Source organism: Heterodontus francisci, chromosome 16, assembly GCF_036365525.1.
Source record: "Heterodontus francisci isolate sHetFra1 chromosome 16, sHetFra1.hap1, whole genome shotgun sequence".
In the NCBI taxonomy this organism is placed as follows: Eukaryota; Metazoa; Chordata; class Chondrichthyes; order Heterodontiformes; family Heterodontidae; genus Heterodontus; species Heterodontus francisci.
The window spans coordinates 63,215,588-63,235,089 of record NC_090386.1 but is presented as its reverse complement, the minus strand read 5'-3'; the positions used below and the strand labels follow the sequence as shown (position 1 = coordinate 63,235,089).

At 43.5% G+C, this 19,502-nt stretch overlaps 1 protein-coding gene across 1 annotated transcript in view; it reads left to right on the top strand.

Moving 5' to 3' along the window:
* kcnb1 (potassium voltage-gated channel, Shab-related subfamily, member 1) overlaps positions 1-19,502 on the top strand; it is a 365,065-nt gene that overhangs the window by 243,663 nt on the left and 101,900 nt on the right. The gene's annotated exons all lie outside the window — the stretch shown is intronic.

Genomic DNA, 19,502 nt, shown 5'->3' with positions numbered 1-19,502 from the left:
GGTGGGAATAGTGGAAACTTGCATGGGCTGGCAGCAGGCCCAGGAGGAGCACACCTGAATGGCCTCCAGCAATCCCTTTAAGGGCCACTAATTAGGCTACAACACCAGTCCTGAACACTCCTGCACATGATCCACTTGTTTGTACCTCCGAATTGCAATTGGGGGTGCTATGTACGTCAGCAGACACCAATTAACAAGTGGCCTCCCATCTAAAGTAGGTAGCCACCCCAGCCTCCCACCTGAAGACCCCACTCAAAATGGTGACACTAGAATATAAAAGGTGCAGTGAGTGACCTTTTTCAGGCCACTACCACCCTGTATATGCCAGGCAAGGGGGTCCTGAACTCAGATCCCTATTTTGTTTGATGAGAAGTACTATTTAAAAGATGGACTGTATACCTGATCTGCAAACATACATTGCAGCATATTGAAAAAGGCATGTCTGGAAGGAAAAGTGTGAAGGACTGTTGGTAAAGAACAGGGCAGAGGGACTCATTGGTTAGCTCTTTCAAAGATCTGGCACAGGCACGATGGGCTGAATGACCTCCTTCTGTGCTGTACAATTCCATGATTCTGTACCACACAAATGTTATTAAATCATTGAGTGAATTTCCATGGACTGTAATTGGATTACCTTTGACAGTGTAGATCCAGCACTATGACACTAGATTGATTTTTTTTCACCCGCAGAAATCTTCCTCTCTAGTGTATTTATTCTGGAATCATGGAAACTCCTCATATTGCATAAAAGCACAGGGTAGGCAAGACAGAGAATGACCAGCAGAGTTACAGAACTACAAAATAGAAATATGACATCTGCATGCATGAGAATACAGACTATAATCAAATAAAACAGTTTTTACTGTGTTCTGTCCTTTGATGTCGCAAACCATCAAAAAAGAACTTTGTAAAAATATCATATTTGCACCAGTTCAAAATTCCAGATAAAGTCCTGTAGCAACAAGAGGGATCTATAGTCTCTTTTCAACACATTGGCCTGAATTGGCTTCGAGACACCAACATCGGGACCAAAATGGGGAATTGCTGGGAACAAGACCGGTGTCACAGTCTTCCCAGAGGCGGGCTCCTAATTGGCTGCCTCCGAGCTCACCATCCGTAGAGTGGGCTCCCAATGCTGCCAGCCCAATCAGAGGGCCAGCAGCTCTGGAGTCTCAGCAACCCCACCAGGAGAGGTGCACCGAGAAGGTGCCTCAACAAGGAGAACCCCTTCCTGGCGTACATATCAGAGAATTAAAAAAGGGGATCTAAAGTCAAGTGGATTGGAGGGGAATCCCCTCCATTGAGTGGTCTTGGGCAGGACTGACCTTTTATAAATGCAGTCCCCTCTTTGCGGCATGGAGCCTCTGGTTCTGATGGCTCCCCAGCCCGCTGCAGGGAGGCTGCCTCCAAGGAGACTGCAACCTCTGCCGGTGGCAGGGGAACGCTCCACCACCGGTAAAATGCCAGCAAGGCTGCAAAATCACCACTCATTGAAACCTTAACAATTAAATTGGCTGCCCCACCTCCGTGGAGCTTCCCAGCTCGCCCCTGAGAATGTTCCCCAGCGCCAGGAATGCATCAGGGGGCCATTCCGACATGGGTCCCTCCTATTTTCTCAGGGCTGGGGAAATTCAGCCCATTATTTTCCATGCAACTAAGTGAGCTAGGATTAGGACCTAAATCTACAACCTTGAAATAGTCCTTTAGTCAGTGGCTGAGTTATAATGTGTCAGGGTCACAACATGTGAAAATCATTTAAAATGATTTAATTTTAGCTTGCCTCATATCAGGTGATTAAAAAGACTGCAACTGGGTGGTTTCAGGCTTCAATTAATTGAAATCTATGGTTTCACATACTAAGACTGGTATCTCTAATAGGGAATAACATTGATGTCTGCACTTATCTATTGTGGGGAAATCTCACAGCCTCAGCTGAAAGATGTTGTGGTGGTAGCCATAATTCATTGGAATTATCACACAATTATAAGCAGTTATGACATCAACAAAATAGCTGAAGATGGATTTGGAAGTTGGCAAACGCTGTTTATCAGTAATGTCCCTTTTTCATGGTACCATTGGCAGCAAAGCAATGTGTCATCCTACAGGGACTTTTCTAATTACAGACCTGAAGTGCACTTTGTCTGGAGATAATAAATTTTGCATTGCCTTATCAGCAAAGTTTTGCCTTACCAAAATATCCTGTAGGATGGCTTATTAAAAATCCTGTAATACGAACCCCTGGTTATCCTATAGAATAGGGCATGTCATGATTAAGTTTAGGTGCTCTTGTAATCATTTCTAATAATGTGAGGACGTGGAGATTATCTGATGCCATGGATATGAGATGTAATTCTTCCCTCGGTTAATGCTCTTTATTTTTCGAACACATTCAATAATAATTTGTGTTCCTACAGTGCCTTCAATTAGATAAAACATCAAAAGATGCTTTACAGAGGAGATAACCAGGCTGAATGATAGAGATGTTAGGAGAGACTGGACCAGCAGTAAAGGATGTGGATGAGACACACCAAATAATCAAGGATTTAGGAGATAGACTGAGCTGCAGAAGATTTGGAGTGTTGGATAAAGATACAATCAAAAAAATAAGTTTTGAGGATATTTTCAAAAGTGGTTAGGAACGTAGCAAGGCAAAGAGGTTTAGGAAAGGAGTTCCAGAGTGTGAGAACAAGATGGCCAAAAACTCTGCCACCAAGGGGCGGCACAGTGGCGCAGTAGTTAGCACCACAGCCTCACAGATCCAGCGACCCGGGTTCAATTCTGGGTACTGTCTGTGTGGAGTTTGCAAGTTCTCCCTGTGTCTGCATGGATTTCCTCCGGGTGCTCCGGTTTCCTCCCACATGCCAAAGACTTGCAGGTTGATAGGTTAATTGGCCATCATAAATTGCCCCTAGTATAGGTAGGTGGTAGGGAAATACAGGGACAGGTGGGGATGTGGTAGGAATATGGAATTGGTGTAGGGTTAGTGTAAGTGGGTGGTTGATGGTCGGCACAGACTCGGTGGGCCGAAGGGCCTGTTTCAGTGCTGTATCTCTAAACTAAACTAAAACTAAACAAGTGAGCAATAGTCGGAGGAGGTGAATGTACAGGAGCACAGAGTCAGAGAACTGTAGGATGCAGGCTGGGGTGTAGGGCTGGAGCAGATCACAGAGTTAGGATGAGGTAGTACATGAGGTAGTAAATAAGGACAAAGGTTTTTAATTTGATGTGCTGGGAGCCAGAAAACCAGTGGTGGAGATCAGTAAGGACAGGAGTGATGGGTGATCTGGACCCAATACAGAGCAAATCATATAGAAATCACAGCAAAACAGGACTTGGAGAATGACATCAGCAGGTTTCTGAGATTATTTTCCAATCCTTCTTCTCTTGGTGACTAAACTAGAGCTGCAAAAACTATACTTCCCTCCCAAATCATGACTAGCATTTTTGTCATGTGGGATTTTCCTTTGAGTTTCTGCATCATTATTTTTCTATACCTTATTCATATGTATCTGCAGTGTAAACAGAGTTGGCTCAAATGGAGCAGAAACGTCAGTATGGTCTGTTTCTGTCCTGTAAGTTCTATGTAATTCAACGTATGCAAGGTTTTATAGATTTAGCAGAAACATTAAATACATACTTTAAAAAAATAAATTTAAGATGTAGGTTTGATCAGAATTTTACATTGGGCGAGAGGCCGGGCCCACTGGCTGAAAAGTCGGTGGCTAGCCCACCTTTGCAGTGCCTGGGGAGCTACGCCGGGATTTTTCGCACGCCAGGCCCTTAATTAGTCTTAGATAGGACTTCCACCTCCTTGAGACCGGAAGTCCCACCGAATGGAGCTGCCAGCCAGTGGGCCAGCAGCTCTTAGTCCCAGCAGCACCACTGGGAGCAGTGGCCATTGCTGGGACTACACCTAGCCATCGGAAGCAAGAGGAAGCACAGCCCCGGAACTCAGGTAAGTTTTTGGGGCCTCACCGGGGACAATTGGCCAGGCCCTGGCGAGGCAAGGGGTGTCGGTTGGGGGGGGTGGGGGGGGGTGTTGAGCATTGGGGGTGGTTGGTGCATCGGGGTGACACTCTGTGGGGTAGAGGATGCCCGATCAGGAGGAAGCCCCCTCCAGCCCGCAAACAGGCCGCCTGGTTTTACCAGGTGGGGTTCTTGGGGCCTTTGCCATCCGCCTGCTGCAGGTAAGCTACCAGCGGCGGCAGGAGGAAGCCCTTAAGTGGCAGTTACTTGGCCATTTCAGGGCCTTGATGGGCCTGGAGTGGCCGAACCGTTTTTCTGAACCACCGCCCCCCCGCCCCCGTAATATTGCAGCAGAAGCAGGAAGGCATCGGGAACAGCCACCTCCTACTCAATGTCTTGGCCCCCTCCATGCCCCGCCACCAGTCCACTCGTTAGGGGGCCGTAAAATTCCAGTCTATATTGGAATTATAAATGCAAAATGTTTTGAAGATGACTATGTATTAAGTTTGTAATGAATACTAATTACAGAACAATGTCTGGAACCTAATCATATCTTAGAGCCATTACCTACATCCATTGACCTAAATAGGCAGGAAAATTAACATTATCTTTTCTACTAGTATTTCATGTTCCACATTCATTGTCTTCTCTGCACAATAAAAGTTGAATGGCATAGCATTACTGCAAACCAATTACTCAAGTAGAAATATATTCTCTGCAGCAAAGTCTTGGATAAATAACTGAAAAAGGCACAGAGGTGTAATACAGAATAACAAGCAGTTTAAAAATCGTGGTGACAAACACAAGATTGCAAAACAGATTAGAGAGTAGGATCAAAGGGTACAAGTGACAAAAAAATCACTGATTTGATCAGAGCCCAATAGCCAAGGGCAGGATAGCTAGGGAATGCCTCAAGCAAATTGGTGTGAAGTGAAGTCACGTAAGAAGTTGAGAAGAGTGAGCTGTTTTGAGATTATCAGAAAAACTGTTACGACTGAGGTGGGAGGAGTGCACTGCTTCTTCTACTTCCACTTCTCCACAGGTCACAACAAAAATTTAAATGTTTACCTAGTTGCCGATACGGTCAATCATATACTCTATTTTTATCCCAGAATAAAATACGCCAACCAGGTTTCTTTAATAAACAACAAAATCATCACTTTATTATAAAACAAGACATAACCAGTAACAAAGCAAAGCATTAACACACAGAGTGAGATATGAAAGTTCCCCTTTAACTTAGCCCCTCACACATACACATACACACACACACCGGTGTTAAGACCAGATGAGAAAGAGGTCTAGAGGTTCCCTTTCAGCCTTCACCTGGTCCTACTGTAACATGGTTTTATTTTTAAACACACTATTGTTAGCTCCCCCTTGGTGAATCCTTGTTCATCACTTTCCAATTATAAGGCAAAGGAACCAGCACAAACAGGCTTTCTTAGGTTTAAAGAAGAAAGGTGAAATTTTATTAAACTTAAACTCTAATTCGGTTGACACCGACGGATACATGACGCACCCACACTAGCATGCATACGCAATATACACATGCAAATAGAGATAGTAAAGAGCAGAAGAAATAAAGTGGAACAGTTTGAGGCAACATCTGAAGAGTTTTTGTTACGAGTCTTCGAGCTCACCGTATAGTCCTTGATTGTAGGTAGGTCTTGCTTTTCGTAGGGGCCCAATATTCTTCTTAAACCTTGTTCACTGTAGGAGACTTTTCTCTCTTAGGGTTCATGTGTCTTCAGTCGGTTTTTGCAGTTCTGTGAGAAAGAGATGGGAGCAGACAGGAGAGGCTATGGCAAGCCAGCCAGGAGAGCTCTTTACAATCCAGGAGCAAAGAACTTGCTGCCAGTTCAAACACTGTCTCTCCAATTTAAAACTCTCAGTTCAATCTCTGCAACAGCCAGTTAGTCATGTGACTAACTGGTCTGACCATGTCTGTTTGTGGATTGAATTGGAGAAGGGAATAGCATCTTTGTCTACAAGCATTGTCTGTTAACATGCAAAAATGTCTTTCCAGTTAGGGGCATGGCAACCCCTTGTAACAGGCCTTCTCTGTTTCCCAGCAACAGTTTGCAATTTAATGTCCATGTGGCGAAGCTAATGTGCCACATTCTTGGCAGGTGGGGGCCTGCATGACACTGGTTAACCAAAAAAAATAGAGATTTTTGTTTTTAGAGGTTTGTTACAAAAAAAATCAAAAAAGAATAGTTTGGCCAAATACTTGCTAATTCTTGAAGAAATAAAGAGAAGATATGGAAAGATGTCAGTTGTCCCTTTTTGGTTTGGCGTCCCAAATATGAGTAGATGGCTATCACTGGGATCTCACTAGCACTGTTCTTTGCAGGCAATGTTGAAGATCAGTTTGGCAGGTTTTACAGGGGTTTCTGGCAGGCCTTTCAGGAGGAATGCAGCAGCAATTTCTCTATTTCTTACACTTGCTTTAAAGAGCTTCTCAAAGAGATGGAAAAGCTGGCAGGCTTTTCAAAGAGATAGAAAAGGCTGAGCTGGGGTGATGCTGTCTTGGCTGATTTTTTAAAACTCCTTTTAAAGCACTCCACACCCCAAATCACTGTCCAAAGTGAAACCAAAAACAACATCTCAAGAATCAAACCTCCTGACCCCAATAAATCTTGACCTGTCACTTCTCTGTAAACATCTTCTCCAAGTCAAAAAGTCCCTGCTGGGTATTTATCTAAAGACTGGTGACTACCAGTAAATGTTGTTTATTTATCTTAGCAGGTGATCTCCAGTAAGGGTTGTTTACAAACAAGTCCAACAGACCTTCCGATGACTTTTTAAAAAAAAACACAAAGTCCAGCATCTATGGAATCCTTTTCAGTTTTAAAACCCAAGTCCTCAAAAAAAATTAACAAAAAGTGAAGCACTTTTGGAACAAAATTATGAAGTAGATTTTAATTATGAGCAGACTTCAGGCAGGCTGTGGGAAGAGTGTTGGTGCTACCCGCCCAAAGTCTTAGAGAAGAGGCCCGAGAGAGAGGCCTAATTTCTGTAATCCTGGCAAATAGTAAACACTGTGTGGGTGTCACAGGCAGGGGATGCAGGAATCCGGTGGCTCCACCATAGAGCCTAGACAGAAATTTTCTCCTCGGTGAGGGGAGGTAATCACTTGGAGGGAATTGGATGAGCTAGCAGTGGGCCAGAAGATATTTATAGGTCCAGGAGGAGCATTCATTGCAGGCAGGAATGGTGCAGAACCCCTAAACAATCTAAATTTGGACCACATCAGATTGGAGCAAAATGCCCCTCCATATATATGTGTGTGCCTTTACCCATGTTCTGCATACACACAGAGCTATGCAGATGTATGCTGTATCTTTCCTTTACTTTTTTATGATGATGCTGGTCAGTGGCTGCTCTTCACCACCTAAACAAAAGGTTTTTCTTTGTTTTATTTTATTCAATAGTTAGTGAGCGTGTAAAAACATGGAGCTCCAAAGCATGAAGAATCCAGTTCCAGTTAGTCTGCTTGGTTTGATTTGATGCATTTTTCTTGAGGCTCTGGATTTGAACCAAATTAATTCAAAGATTCCATTCATTCAACCTAGGTGAATCAAGACTGGTATTTAGTATTTAGCACTAATGAATTTGCTTGCCTGGTACAATTTTTAAATTAGGTTTGTATGACAAAATTCCAAGATTTCATTACCTCTGGAATGCCGGAAGAAAGCTGACAGCTTGTTTCAATGCAAGAGGAAAGAGCAATCACACAAACAGAAAGTATTAGGAGTCATTTACATTTTGCTTTTAATTGCACATTTAGGCCATTGAAATATAAATGATCTGAATTTAAAATACAAATGCAAGCTTTTCCAATGGTCAGTGAGTCGCTGAACTGTGAAGCCAGGAAGATCACAGATAGAATCATAGGACGTTTACAACACAGAAAGAGGCCTCTTGACCTATCGTGTCTGCCGGACGAAAAACGATCCACCCAGTCTAATCCCACCTTCCAGCATTTGGTCCGCAACCCTGCAGATTATGGCACTTGAGGTGCATATCCAGACTCCTTTTGAATAAGTTGAGGGTTTCTGCCTCAACTCCCCTTTCAGCCAGTGCTCACAACCCACTCCCAGGTTTCTGCTTAGTTAGCTGATCCTGGCTAGGATGTTAATTAAGGTACTATTATTGCAAACTGTCAGTAATACCACTAGGCAGCCCTATAATTGGCCTTCATTGTCCTAAATTCTTGCTCCTGATTGCCATCTGTCTCATGTGCTGGAAGTGCACCTGTAGAACAGGAGTGCGCACAAATGACGTCCCTCACAAATGAATTGCCTGCCAATACTTCTCTGTCACAGTTCATACATTAAGGGCAGAATTCTTTTCTGCTCCTGACATTGGGCTCCATGGTGGGGTGGTGGGGGGGTGCGGAAGATTGGAGCAGCAGTGGCCTGCCACGGAGCCCAACGCCGGGATTGCCAGGCCTGATCTTCCCAGCGGCAGCGTGGCAACGTGGCGGCCACTCCGCCGCTCAGCAATGGGACCCGACTTTAAATATTTAAATGAGGTGTTTGCATACATTAAAACCTAACCCGCAGCGATCTTACCTTCAGTTCCAGATCTTCAATTCGACGGACGGCATTCATGCACCTTCACTTTCCCATCCAGGGAAAGCTGCGCCACTGAGGTGAGGAAGTGGGGAGATCAGGATTTGTAGTGTAATGGTATTGGGGACGGGGTCAACTCTGCATTTTTAGTGTAGGAGAGGAAGGGGTGAATTCTGCACTTTGTGCAGTTGGGCGGGTGTGGGGGGGAAGGGGATAAACCATGCAGATGTTTCCCTTCCTTACCCCAAATGATGACAGCAGGAATAAATACTCTTGTGAGGTAACTTCTCACAGTTTGTGCCCAATAGACAACAATTAATAAAAAATGTTTTTGCTCCCAAAACGCAATGGTGGAAATTTAGTTCCCACACTAAGCAGAAACAGGCAGGGAGACAGTAAAAATGGAAATGCCATATATACTCGTGTAAATGTCAAATTTTTGAGACCAATTTTTAAGGCTAAAATTTGGGGAGGGTGGCGGCTTTTACAATGGTTATACTTTCAAACTTTCATTAACAAAATAATAGTCACCATGGAGACTTGGCGTCGAGTCGGATGGCCATGCAGGAAATGTGGTCTGGATCTTGTTCTCCTCCTGACGGCAGATTTTGTGGCGGGAGTGCAGAGAATCGGAGCGGCAGCAGCTGCCACAGAACCCAACTCCAGGATTGCCAGTTCCGATACTCCCGGTGTGGGATAGGCCAGTGATGGCTTTCCCGCCCAGAAGCCAAAAAAGGGCCTCTTCCCGCTGGCACTCGGATCTTACCAGCGGCGTGGGGGCCTCCGCCACGCGGGGAGGATATCTTGGAAAATGAGGCATCCTCCCTGCAGGCTTAGGGGATGGTCCCTACTTCGTGGGCAATTTGTGGCCCACGGAGGACCCCCATTCGGTACCAATTCATCCTCCAGGAACCACCCCCACCCCCGACCAAACGCCCACACCCCTCCCCCTTGCCAGGGCCTTCCAGACTGGCCCCGCTTCACCTACCTGTGTTCCAAAGTTCCACCGCTGGGCCTGGGTCCGAGGTCTCTGCATGACTAGCAGTGGCCATCGCTCCCAGTGATGCTGCCGATACTGCTAAGCTGCCAACCCTGCGATTGGCTGACAGCTCTTGGAGGCGAGAACCCCATCCCTATTAAGTTTTTAAAGGGACGGGGATCCCGCCTCCTTAAACTTTCACCCCAAAAGGCCGGAGGATCGCTCTGGGCGGGAGAGTGGGGGGCTGAAAAAATACAGAGGCGGGGTCCCTCCAACTTTTCAAGCCAGCATCAGGAGCCCCGCCTCCTGCACAAAATCCAGCCCATTGTATCCTGGCAAAGTTCATTGACCCATTCTGAAACTTTACCATCTAATTGCGGCCACTTGTTAGGCTTTCCCTTATTGGCACTTTTATTCTTTGGCATCTTCATGAGCTGTGCGGAAAGCTTTCTCCAATCTCTAACATTCTTCTCTGATACATTGAATTCTATTGCTGCAGCACAATTATTCACCGTCTCTGCATATGCAATGACTTTTAGTTTAAGCTGCACTGTATATTTGATGTTCTTCCTTGGCACTATATTAAAAAATGTGGTGGTCCTAGTTGAATGTTCGGGTATTTTTACTATTGTGTGATTAGAATGTTTTGTCTGTGCTCTGAAAGTTAAGGTCAGCTTTTACACAAGATATAGGAAAAATTCAAGATTTTTTGGCCTAAAGTCATTGGTCGATTTTTACATGAGATCGACTTTTAAATGAGTATATATTATTATGAAAGTGCTTCCATTTTTAAATATTTTTTGAGAACTCGTGTTTAAAAATTATGGAAATTGATTCATTTGAAAAACTGAAGAGATTCCATAGGTGCTGAACTTGGTTTCTTTTTTTAAAAAAAGGTCACTGCAAGGACTTGGGACTTAGTGTAAAAACAAACCCTTACTGGAAGTCACATGTCTTAAGTTGAGTAAACAGCAGGAGCTTTGATGACTATGGGATTTGTTTCCAGAGAAGTGACATGTCAAGATTTATGGTGGTCAAGAGTTATTTTCATTTTGGATATTGTTTTGAGTCAGTTGGGGGAAAGTCTGCTAAGAGAGAAGCAACCAGCTCATCCTTTTTCCACGTCTTTGAGAAACCCTGAGAATCCAGTGTGATAGCTGAAACCCGTGATGCAGTGATTCTCCTGGAAAGCTTGCCACAATCCTCGACGTTGCCTGAAAAGAACTGCTCCAAAAAGATTTCAGTAACAGCCGTCTGCACGTAATTGGATGCCAGAATATGGGACCAGCTGGGAACATACAATATCATATCCTTTTCCTTCAAAAATTAACAAAATACTTGGCCAAAGTTTTTTTTGTCTTTTTTGTAAAGAGATCTCTGCAGAGAAAAAGTATTTATTTTTTCTTTAACCAGAGTGTTTGTGTGCATGCATGTTGGGTTAATTTAGAAGGTAACTTTCATATTAATGCTTTGCATCTTTATTGAGTAAATCTTGTTTTATAATAAATTAATAATGTGGTTGTTTATTAAAGAAACCTGGTTGTTGGAATTTATTCTGAAACCAAGATAGATGAAGTATATAATTGGCCATATTGGTAACTGGATAAAACATTTAAATATATGCTGTGACCTGTGGAGAAGTGGAACTAGAAAAAGGCAGTGCACTCCTCCAGCCTTGGTTGCAACAATATGGTACCTGTTAAATGGTTTGGATGTAAATATAGACAGAGAAAGCAATAAAAGGTCAATAACATTTTTGGTTTTCATAAATAGGGGTATGATGTTCAAGAATCAAGAAATGAGATACCATAGTTGTGAACATTTTGATATGGTGAAGAGGGAAAGACTATTTCCTTTGCTTAGGGGGTTCAATGACAAACAGACATCAATTTAAAATTGTTACGAAGAGAATGAGGGGAAAAGTTAGAAGAAATTTCTTAGTGCAGAGTGTTATGTGCTATCCAGAATAGCTTTTCAGTAAACATTGCAGATGTTTGCAGAAAAAAATTTCTGAAACATTTCTGCATATACTTTTAATGTCATAATAGTTCCTGCAGCCGCAGTTACCAATACAATTTATATTTAATACCTTCTATACAGACAGGGATCACAAAATTTCTCATTACTGCTTGTAAAGGAAAATGTATCTCTTCTTCTTCAGTGTCATCTTGTGGTCCAGTTTCTTTATTATGTTCTTCTGGGCAAACAACATAGGGGACGGTGGATTTTTTTCTTATTCTGTTAATTCCTCACAGCACTATGATATGACTTGGAACCTTCTTCTGTTCTTCCTGCCTCCAACCTTCCAGCACTCATTGGCTTCTGGAAACACCACTAAATAGATTGATTCTGTGCAGTTATGACATTTAATCTTCATAGAAAAACATCTGTATGAATAATCATTATTTTAACTACGCCTCCAACATGGTTGATCTACTCTGTTCACTTTGAAGCTCATAGACCTTATGACTTGTAACTCATTAACATGCCTGCCAGCAATCTCCATCCCAAGTGCTATTTCAAGAGCTCTAGCAGACATGAGCCTGATTGTACCAAAAAATTCTTCGATATCAATGTTTCCTTCAAATTACAGACAAAGTAGTTTCTTACTGCACTACCAAGAAACCCACTAAAATCAGGTGTTTCACATTGTTTTCCTGATTCTGCTGTAAAGTGAGAAACATTTGCCTCTTTTGGCTAAACTTGAACAGTTCCACAATAATGAGAAGCTTTAGGCTCAAATGTTCTTTAATAGGGCAACCATACATCATCATTTTCCAGGGGCAGTCCCCAGATAAGATACGGTGTTCCTGGGCAAACAATTTGCTGGAAGGGATCCTGTTCATGAAACTCATCCCTAAGTGAATACCTTACAGGTTCAACTCAGGAGCCAAATGACCCTAGGCTGCCCTGCAGCCAATGAATAAAGTGGGTGGAGCTTAGTGGCAGGGTGGTTCTGATTGGTGGGAGGGAAGTTAATCTATTTTCAACCAATAAAAGGGATGGACTCACTGAGGGACTTTAACTTATGCAGAGATTGCACTCTATGGTTAAGCTCCACCTCCCCCATCTTCCAACCACCCAATCCACAAATCTGCCACTGAATCCGGCTAGTCCCCAGATTGTGCACAGTTTTCCTTTGAAAATTGATTCAAGAGAAAATGGCCCTAGATCTAAAATTTCCAAGTAAAGGGGGCCACTGGTAAGCAGAACAAAAGTGACGGCTAGAGCTGGGCTGCGTGGATGACCTAGCGTGCCCCGCCACCTTGGATGGTGTGGGTGAGTGTCAGGCTATGTGTCCCTGGCCTCGGTTTAGAAAATATGGTTACCTCATTCTTTGACCACTTGGGACAACACCTCATACATTTTGTCCTTAGACCAGGCTGGAGCAAACAGCTTCTTAATAGCTTGATATTGCAGGTCCACAGATAATAAGCAAAACTGCTGTCTTTTTGGGAATCTATTGCTAGTTCATTTCTAGCTGGAGCCCAGTCAATACTCTCCAATCTTCTGAACTAATAGTGACATGATAAAAATATTCAATGACAAGGCAAATTACTACCAGCATTGTTATGTCCAAATATATACTCAGATTGGTGTGGTCACTACTTTTATATACAACTCTCTAGAATATTCTATTAAAGAATAACAATATCAATTGAAGAGAAACCTTAGAGTATAATTGCTACAAATGCACTTAGTTCCATTCAGTTAACAATATGCAAGTACCATACATATCAAGGAGTTATTAGAATATGGAATGCTTTGCCACATAGAGTAGTAATGGCAGAGACCATTGCATTTTTAAAGAAAGGAGTAGTTTAGCATTTGAAGCAGAGGAAGATACAGGGCAATGGAGGGAGTGCAGAGCAATAGGATTAGTTTTAAGTTGCTATCAAAGATTCAATTTTATGGCTCATTCCATGGTTACTTGTTTGTTGCTTCACAGTAAAATAGTGAAAAAGCACAAATTACTGAAACAGTAAATATATATTTCTGCATTTTACGTTGTGTCTTTCAGTATAGGCTGCTTTCATTCCCAAGGTTACCATGTATACTTGAGCTACAAATACATGCCCATTGCCAGTTTGCAAACTGATCACTCTAAGTGGGCAAATGTAATTGGTACACAGCTATCCCCTCCATGGTTCAGAGTGCAAACTTCCATATAGGGATGCAGCAATTGACCTGGGGGGAATATTCATATCCAGTGGTATAAATGGTCAACACTAAGGGTAGGAAAGCACTGGCACATGGTGGGGCTAGTAATTTTATGCCACTTGCTGTATGAACTGAAGCCAGCATTGTGCATTTAAATGCTGTGAACAAACACGCTATTTTGACTATCCTTATTCAAAATGAAAGCAGTCTCTACTGGAGCTATGATTTAAACAGTGATTAGATTGTGATGAGGGAAAGCTTCAGTCAGGTAGCTGCAATGCATTACAGCAGGTAAGTAGATAATGAATGCAGGCAAAGTTTTGCCAGAATAATGATTTATTATGAAATCTACATTGAGTTAGCAAGTCACTGGAAAATGTCACAACAATTTGAGTTTGATCATTTTTAATTTTAAGCTATCAAAATGTGAAATATATTTGCAGTAATTAATTGTAATATATACTGTATATAAAGTTTACTGTTCACCAACTGCAGATTATGTCCTTAAGCTGAAGAAAGCATCAAGTTATCAAACCATTCATTGTGTGGTAGTTTCCACTGACACTGCACTAACAGTCACTATCATAAGTGGACTAAAATCAAATTTAAAAAAAAAACAATTATATATCTATAATATGTTATAAAATGGTTTACCACAACTTTCATTCTCATGGTAGAAGAGGGTTGATTTTCTGAGTGCACACTGTCAAACCTCGTCTGCCAGCTCCCTGTGATTTCTCAATATCCACAGTCAACAAGCAATATTCCCCACTGGAAGCATGTATTTCTCAAACTGACCACTTCAATGAATCAATTAGATTAAAATTCGGTAATCACTCCAGGTATCCATCGTCAATTACAATCTCTTTTGAAGCTAGGGCCCCCTTTGATCCAAGACTTTAGTAGGTTGATTAGTAATTGACAATGTCCAGAATCGTAGACTCTTAGGGGGAGAAATTCGTTCACTTAGTCCCACCTCTAGTGGCTACGCAAATGTACATTGATTCCTGGGGGCAGGCAGTGCAGGTAAAAGCTGCAGCGCTAAATTTCTTCCTCTTAGAATCTTACAGAACAGAGTGAAGCCATTTGGCCCTTTGTGTCTGTACCAGCTCTTTGAAGGAGCTATCCAATTACTCCCACTCCCCCAGCTCTTTCCCCATAGTCCTTGCAAGTTTTTCTTTTTCACGTCCAAGTGCAATTCCCTTGCTGTTGAACTTGTTTCTATCACCCTTTCAGGCAGTGCATTCAGATCATAATGACTACATTAAAAAAACTAATTTCCCCTCTGGTGCCAATTATATTAAATTGGTGTCCTCTAGTTATTAGTTACTCAAGGGCTGGAATTTTACGCCACCCCAACAAGTGGGATGGTGGCAGGGTGGGGGGTGGAGGTTAGGGTGCCCGATGGAGGGCCGCCCCTTTACCCCAACCATCCCCAGCACCCAACCCGCCCCCCTTCCCCCCCAACTGACCACCCTTGCCTCACTGGCGCCTGATCCATTACCCCCGGTGAGGCAACCCAAACCTATCTGGCTTCCTGGCTCCATCTCCTCGGCTGGGCTGCAGTCTTAGCAGTGGCCACTGCTCCCGATGGCGCTGCTGTGACTAAGCGCTGCCGGCGCGCTGATTGGCCAGCAGCTCAATAAGGTGGGACTTCCTCCCTCAAGCAGGTGGAAGTCCCTCCTCGGAACAATTAAAGCCTGGGGACCCGTAAAATGCGGGTCGGATCCCCAGGCGAGGCGGAAGTGAGTTCGCCACCGACCTTTCAGTTGGTGGCCGGCTCCTTTCTGCCCAAATTGAAATCCCGGCCTAGGAAACAGTTTCTCTTTGTTTAATCTGTCAAAACCCCTCATGATTTTGAACACCTCTATTAAATCTCCCCTTAATTCTCTCTGCTCTAAGGAGAACAATCCCAACTTCTCTAATCTCTCCACATTACTGAAGTCCAGCATTCCTGGTACCATCCCGGTAAATCTCCTCTGCCACCTTTTCACATCCTTCCTAAAGGCTGATGCCCAGCATTGGAAATGGTACTCCAGCTGAGGTATATAAAGAGATTTATAAAGGCTTACTATAAACGTCCTTACTTTTGTACTCTATGCCTCCATTTACAAAGCCCAGGATCCCATTAGCTTTTTTTAAACAGATTTATCAATTTTTCCTGCCACCTTCAAAGTTTTGTGTACATATACCCCAGGTCGTTCTGTTCCTGCACCCCTTTAAAATTGTACCATATAGTTTACATTGACTTTCCACATTCTTCTTCCCAAAATGCATTACTGTAGATTAAATTTAATCTACCATGTGTCTTTCTATTTCACCAGTCAATCAATGTCTTCCTGAAGTCTGTTAGTATCCTCCTCACTGTTTTACTACATTTTCAAGTTTTGTGTCAGCTGCGAACTTTGAAATAGTGGCTTCTATACCTAAGTTTAGGTCATTAATATAAATCTTAAAGAGCAGTGGTCCCGATACCAACTCCTGGAGGACATCCCCTTTCTGTCTGAAAAGTACCTATTCACCACTACTTTCTGTCTCTTCGCCAATTTTATATCAATGCTATAACTGCCCCTTTAATCCCATGGAATTCAGACTGGAATCATTACAAAGCTCCAGTGACAAAATGGTACTTTACATCAGCAGATAGGAACGACACTGGCCCAGTAATACAGGAAAATTCAGACTGTTGCTACTTTAGAACAAAATTTAAAAACTAGTTTTCAGAATAAGGTCTCAGCTGAGACCATGGTTGTTAATTACTAGGAGTAATTGGAACAAAAATGATTGCAAATAAATGTTATAATATAACTCCTCCTGACTGCTGCTTGGAAAGCAACCAAGCTGCTTGAATATCGGAAAATATTACCCACTATTGAAACATTGGACCAATTTGCATATTTCAAGAAGCAATAGGACACAGAGGATCATTTACAAAACTGTATGCTTGTTGTATTATTGAATTCAATTATTTTACAATATCTCACTGCTCCCGAGCAAATTATTCGATTTATACCCCAAATATATTTGGAAATAATAAGGTGTATTATTTTACAACAACAACTATTTACATTTATATAATGGAGCTGAAAATCAGCGGGAATGTGGGACTCACCTATAGAACCATAGAAAAGTTATGGCACAGAAGGAGGCCATTCAGCCCATTGCACTGGCTGAAAAAACTCGTCGCCTAATCTATTCCCACCTTCCAGCACCTGGTCCGTAGCCTTTCAGGTTACAGCACTTCAGGTGCATGTCCAGGTACCTTTCTGAGGATTTCTGCCTCCACCACCATTCCTAGCAGTGAATTCCAGACACACACCATCCTCTGAGTGAAAAAGTTTTGCCTCATGTCCCCTCTGATCCCTCTACCAATCACCTCAAATCTGTGCCCCCAGTAATTGACCTCTCCGCTAGGGGAAACAGGTCCTTCCTGTCTACTCCATCTAGGCCCCTCATAATTTTGTACACCTCAATTAATTTGCCCCTCAGCCTCCTCTGTTCTAAGGAAAACAACCCTAGCTGATCCAATCCTTCCTCATAGCTGCAACTTTCAAGCCCTGGCAGCATTCTTATAAATCTCTTCTGTACTCTCTCCGGAGCAATTATGTCCTTCCTGTAATAAGGTGACCAGAACTGCACGCAATACTCAGCTGTGGCCTAACCAGCATGTTATACAGTTCCAGCATTACATCTCTGCTTTTGTATTCTATACCTCGGCCAATAAAGGAAAGCATTCCATATGCCTTCTTCACCATTCCATCACCCAAACCCAAGTTCCGGCATGTGTTCAGCCAGAAGTTCCACCACTGACCCCATCAAAATTCTGAGGGTCAAGGAGAGGTCTTCCAATTGTAATATCAATGCTGGATGCCCAACTTACACCACAGGCCATCAAAGTCCAGTGAAGATAGAGGTGCCAGGTCCCCACCAGAAGAAACTTAAATGAGAACATAAGAAACAGGAGCTGGAGTAGACCATACAGCCCCTTGAGCCTGCTCGCCATACAATATGATCATGAATGATCTGCCACAACCCCACTTTGCTGCCCGTTTCCATATCCCTTAATTCCCTGACAGACCAAAAATCTGTCTATTTCAGCCTTAACAATGGAGCATCCACAACCCCTGGGTACAGAATTCCAAAGATCCACAATGCTTTGAGAGAAGAAATTTCTGCTCATCTCAGTTCTAAATTATCAAGCCCTTATCCTGAGACTGTGCTCCTGTGTTCTAGATTCCCCAACCAGGGAAACAACCTTTCTGTCCACCCTGTCAAGCCGCATCAGAATCTTCTGTTTCAATGACCTCTCACTCTTCTAAACTCCAGAGAATATACGCCCAATTTACTCAATCTGTCATCATAGGACAACCCTCTCATCCCAGGAACCACTCTAGTGAAACTTTGCTGCACCACCTCCAATGCAAGTATTTCCTTTGTTAAATATGGAGGCCAAAATGGGGCAAAGTACTTCAGGAATAAAAGCAGAAAGTACTGGAAATATGCAGTAGATCTGGCAGCATCTGTAGAGCAGAAAAGGACTTAATGTTTCAGGTCTGTGACCCCTGGAAAGGGTCACAGACCTGAAACGTTGGCCATGATTTTATTCTGGTGACGGGGATCTCGACTTGTGGGAAAAGTGATGCTGAGATCCCTGCGTCTCCTCTTCTCCAGAAGGCCCACCAAATCTAATGCCAATCAGGCACTTAAGTGGACAGCGGTTGCCCTTCCACAAGATCAAGGACCCCATCGCCGGAAGTTCCGACCTTAGAGAGCTGCCGGCCAATCAGAGGGGTGGGGGTCTTGTCTCAGAAGAAAACATTCAATTCGGGAATGTTTCTTGATGGTTCCAAGATGGACGTAGTCGACACCTCTTAGTCTGGAATGTATCCTTATTTTCCTTTCGAGACATTTTTTTTATTCATTCTTGGGATGTGGGCGTCGCTGGCCGGGCCAGCATTTATCGCCCATTCTTAGTTGCCCTTGAGAAGGTGGTGGTGAGCTGCCTTCTTGAACTGCTGCAGTTCATGTGGGGTAGGTACACCCACAGTGCTGTTAGGAAGGGAGTTCCAGGATCTTGACCCAGCGACAGTGAAGGAACGGCGGGCGATATAGTTCCAAGTCAGGATGGTGTGTGACTTGGACGGGAACTTGCAGGTGGTGGTGTTCCCATGCATCTGCTGCTCTTGTCCTTCTAGTTGGTAGAGGTCGCGGGTTTGGAAGGTGCTATCTAAGGAGCCTTGGTGCGTTGCTGCAGTGCATCTTGTACATGGCATACACTGCTGCCACTGTGCGTCAGTGAGACAGTTTGAATACACAGGCCAGGTGATCTGACCTTCGGTGGCCATCTTGCAACATATTATCCACTTTTTTAAAGGAAAAGTCAATTTCACTGAGTCCAGATTAAATGAAGTTCTATCTTAAAAATAGGAATATGATGGGCTGAATTTTATAGAGCCATCGACATCGGGAACGGTGGCAGCGGGGGCATGTATATTGCTCTGGATGATGCTGACGCTAGCAGGGCATATCCTGATCTCAGCAGCGGCGAGGCCTCGTGTCAGCCCCCCTGCCGCTCGGCAACGGGACCCGCATTACAATATGCAGATGGGCACTTACCATTCATTAACATGCAGGCCGCTGCGATTCAGACATCAGGTTGAGATCTTCATCCTGGTGGCCAGCATTGACATGCCTTTGGATCTCCATCCAGGAAAATGAGGCGCGGCTCCTGTGGGGAGAGGGGAGGAGGTACTTTTCTCAGTACAGGAGGTGGGCAGCAGGGTCAAACTCTTTAGATTGGTTAGAGGAAGGTTGGC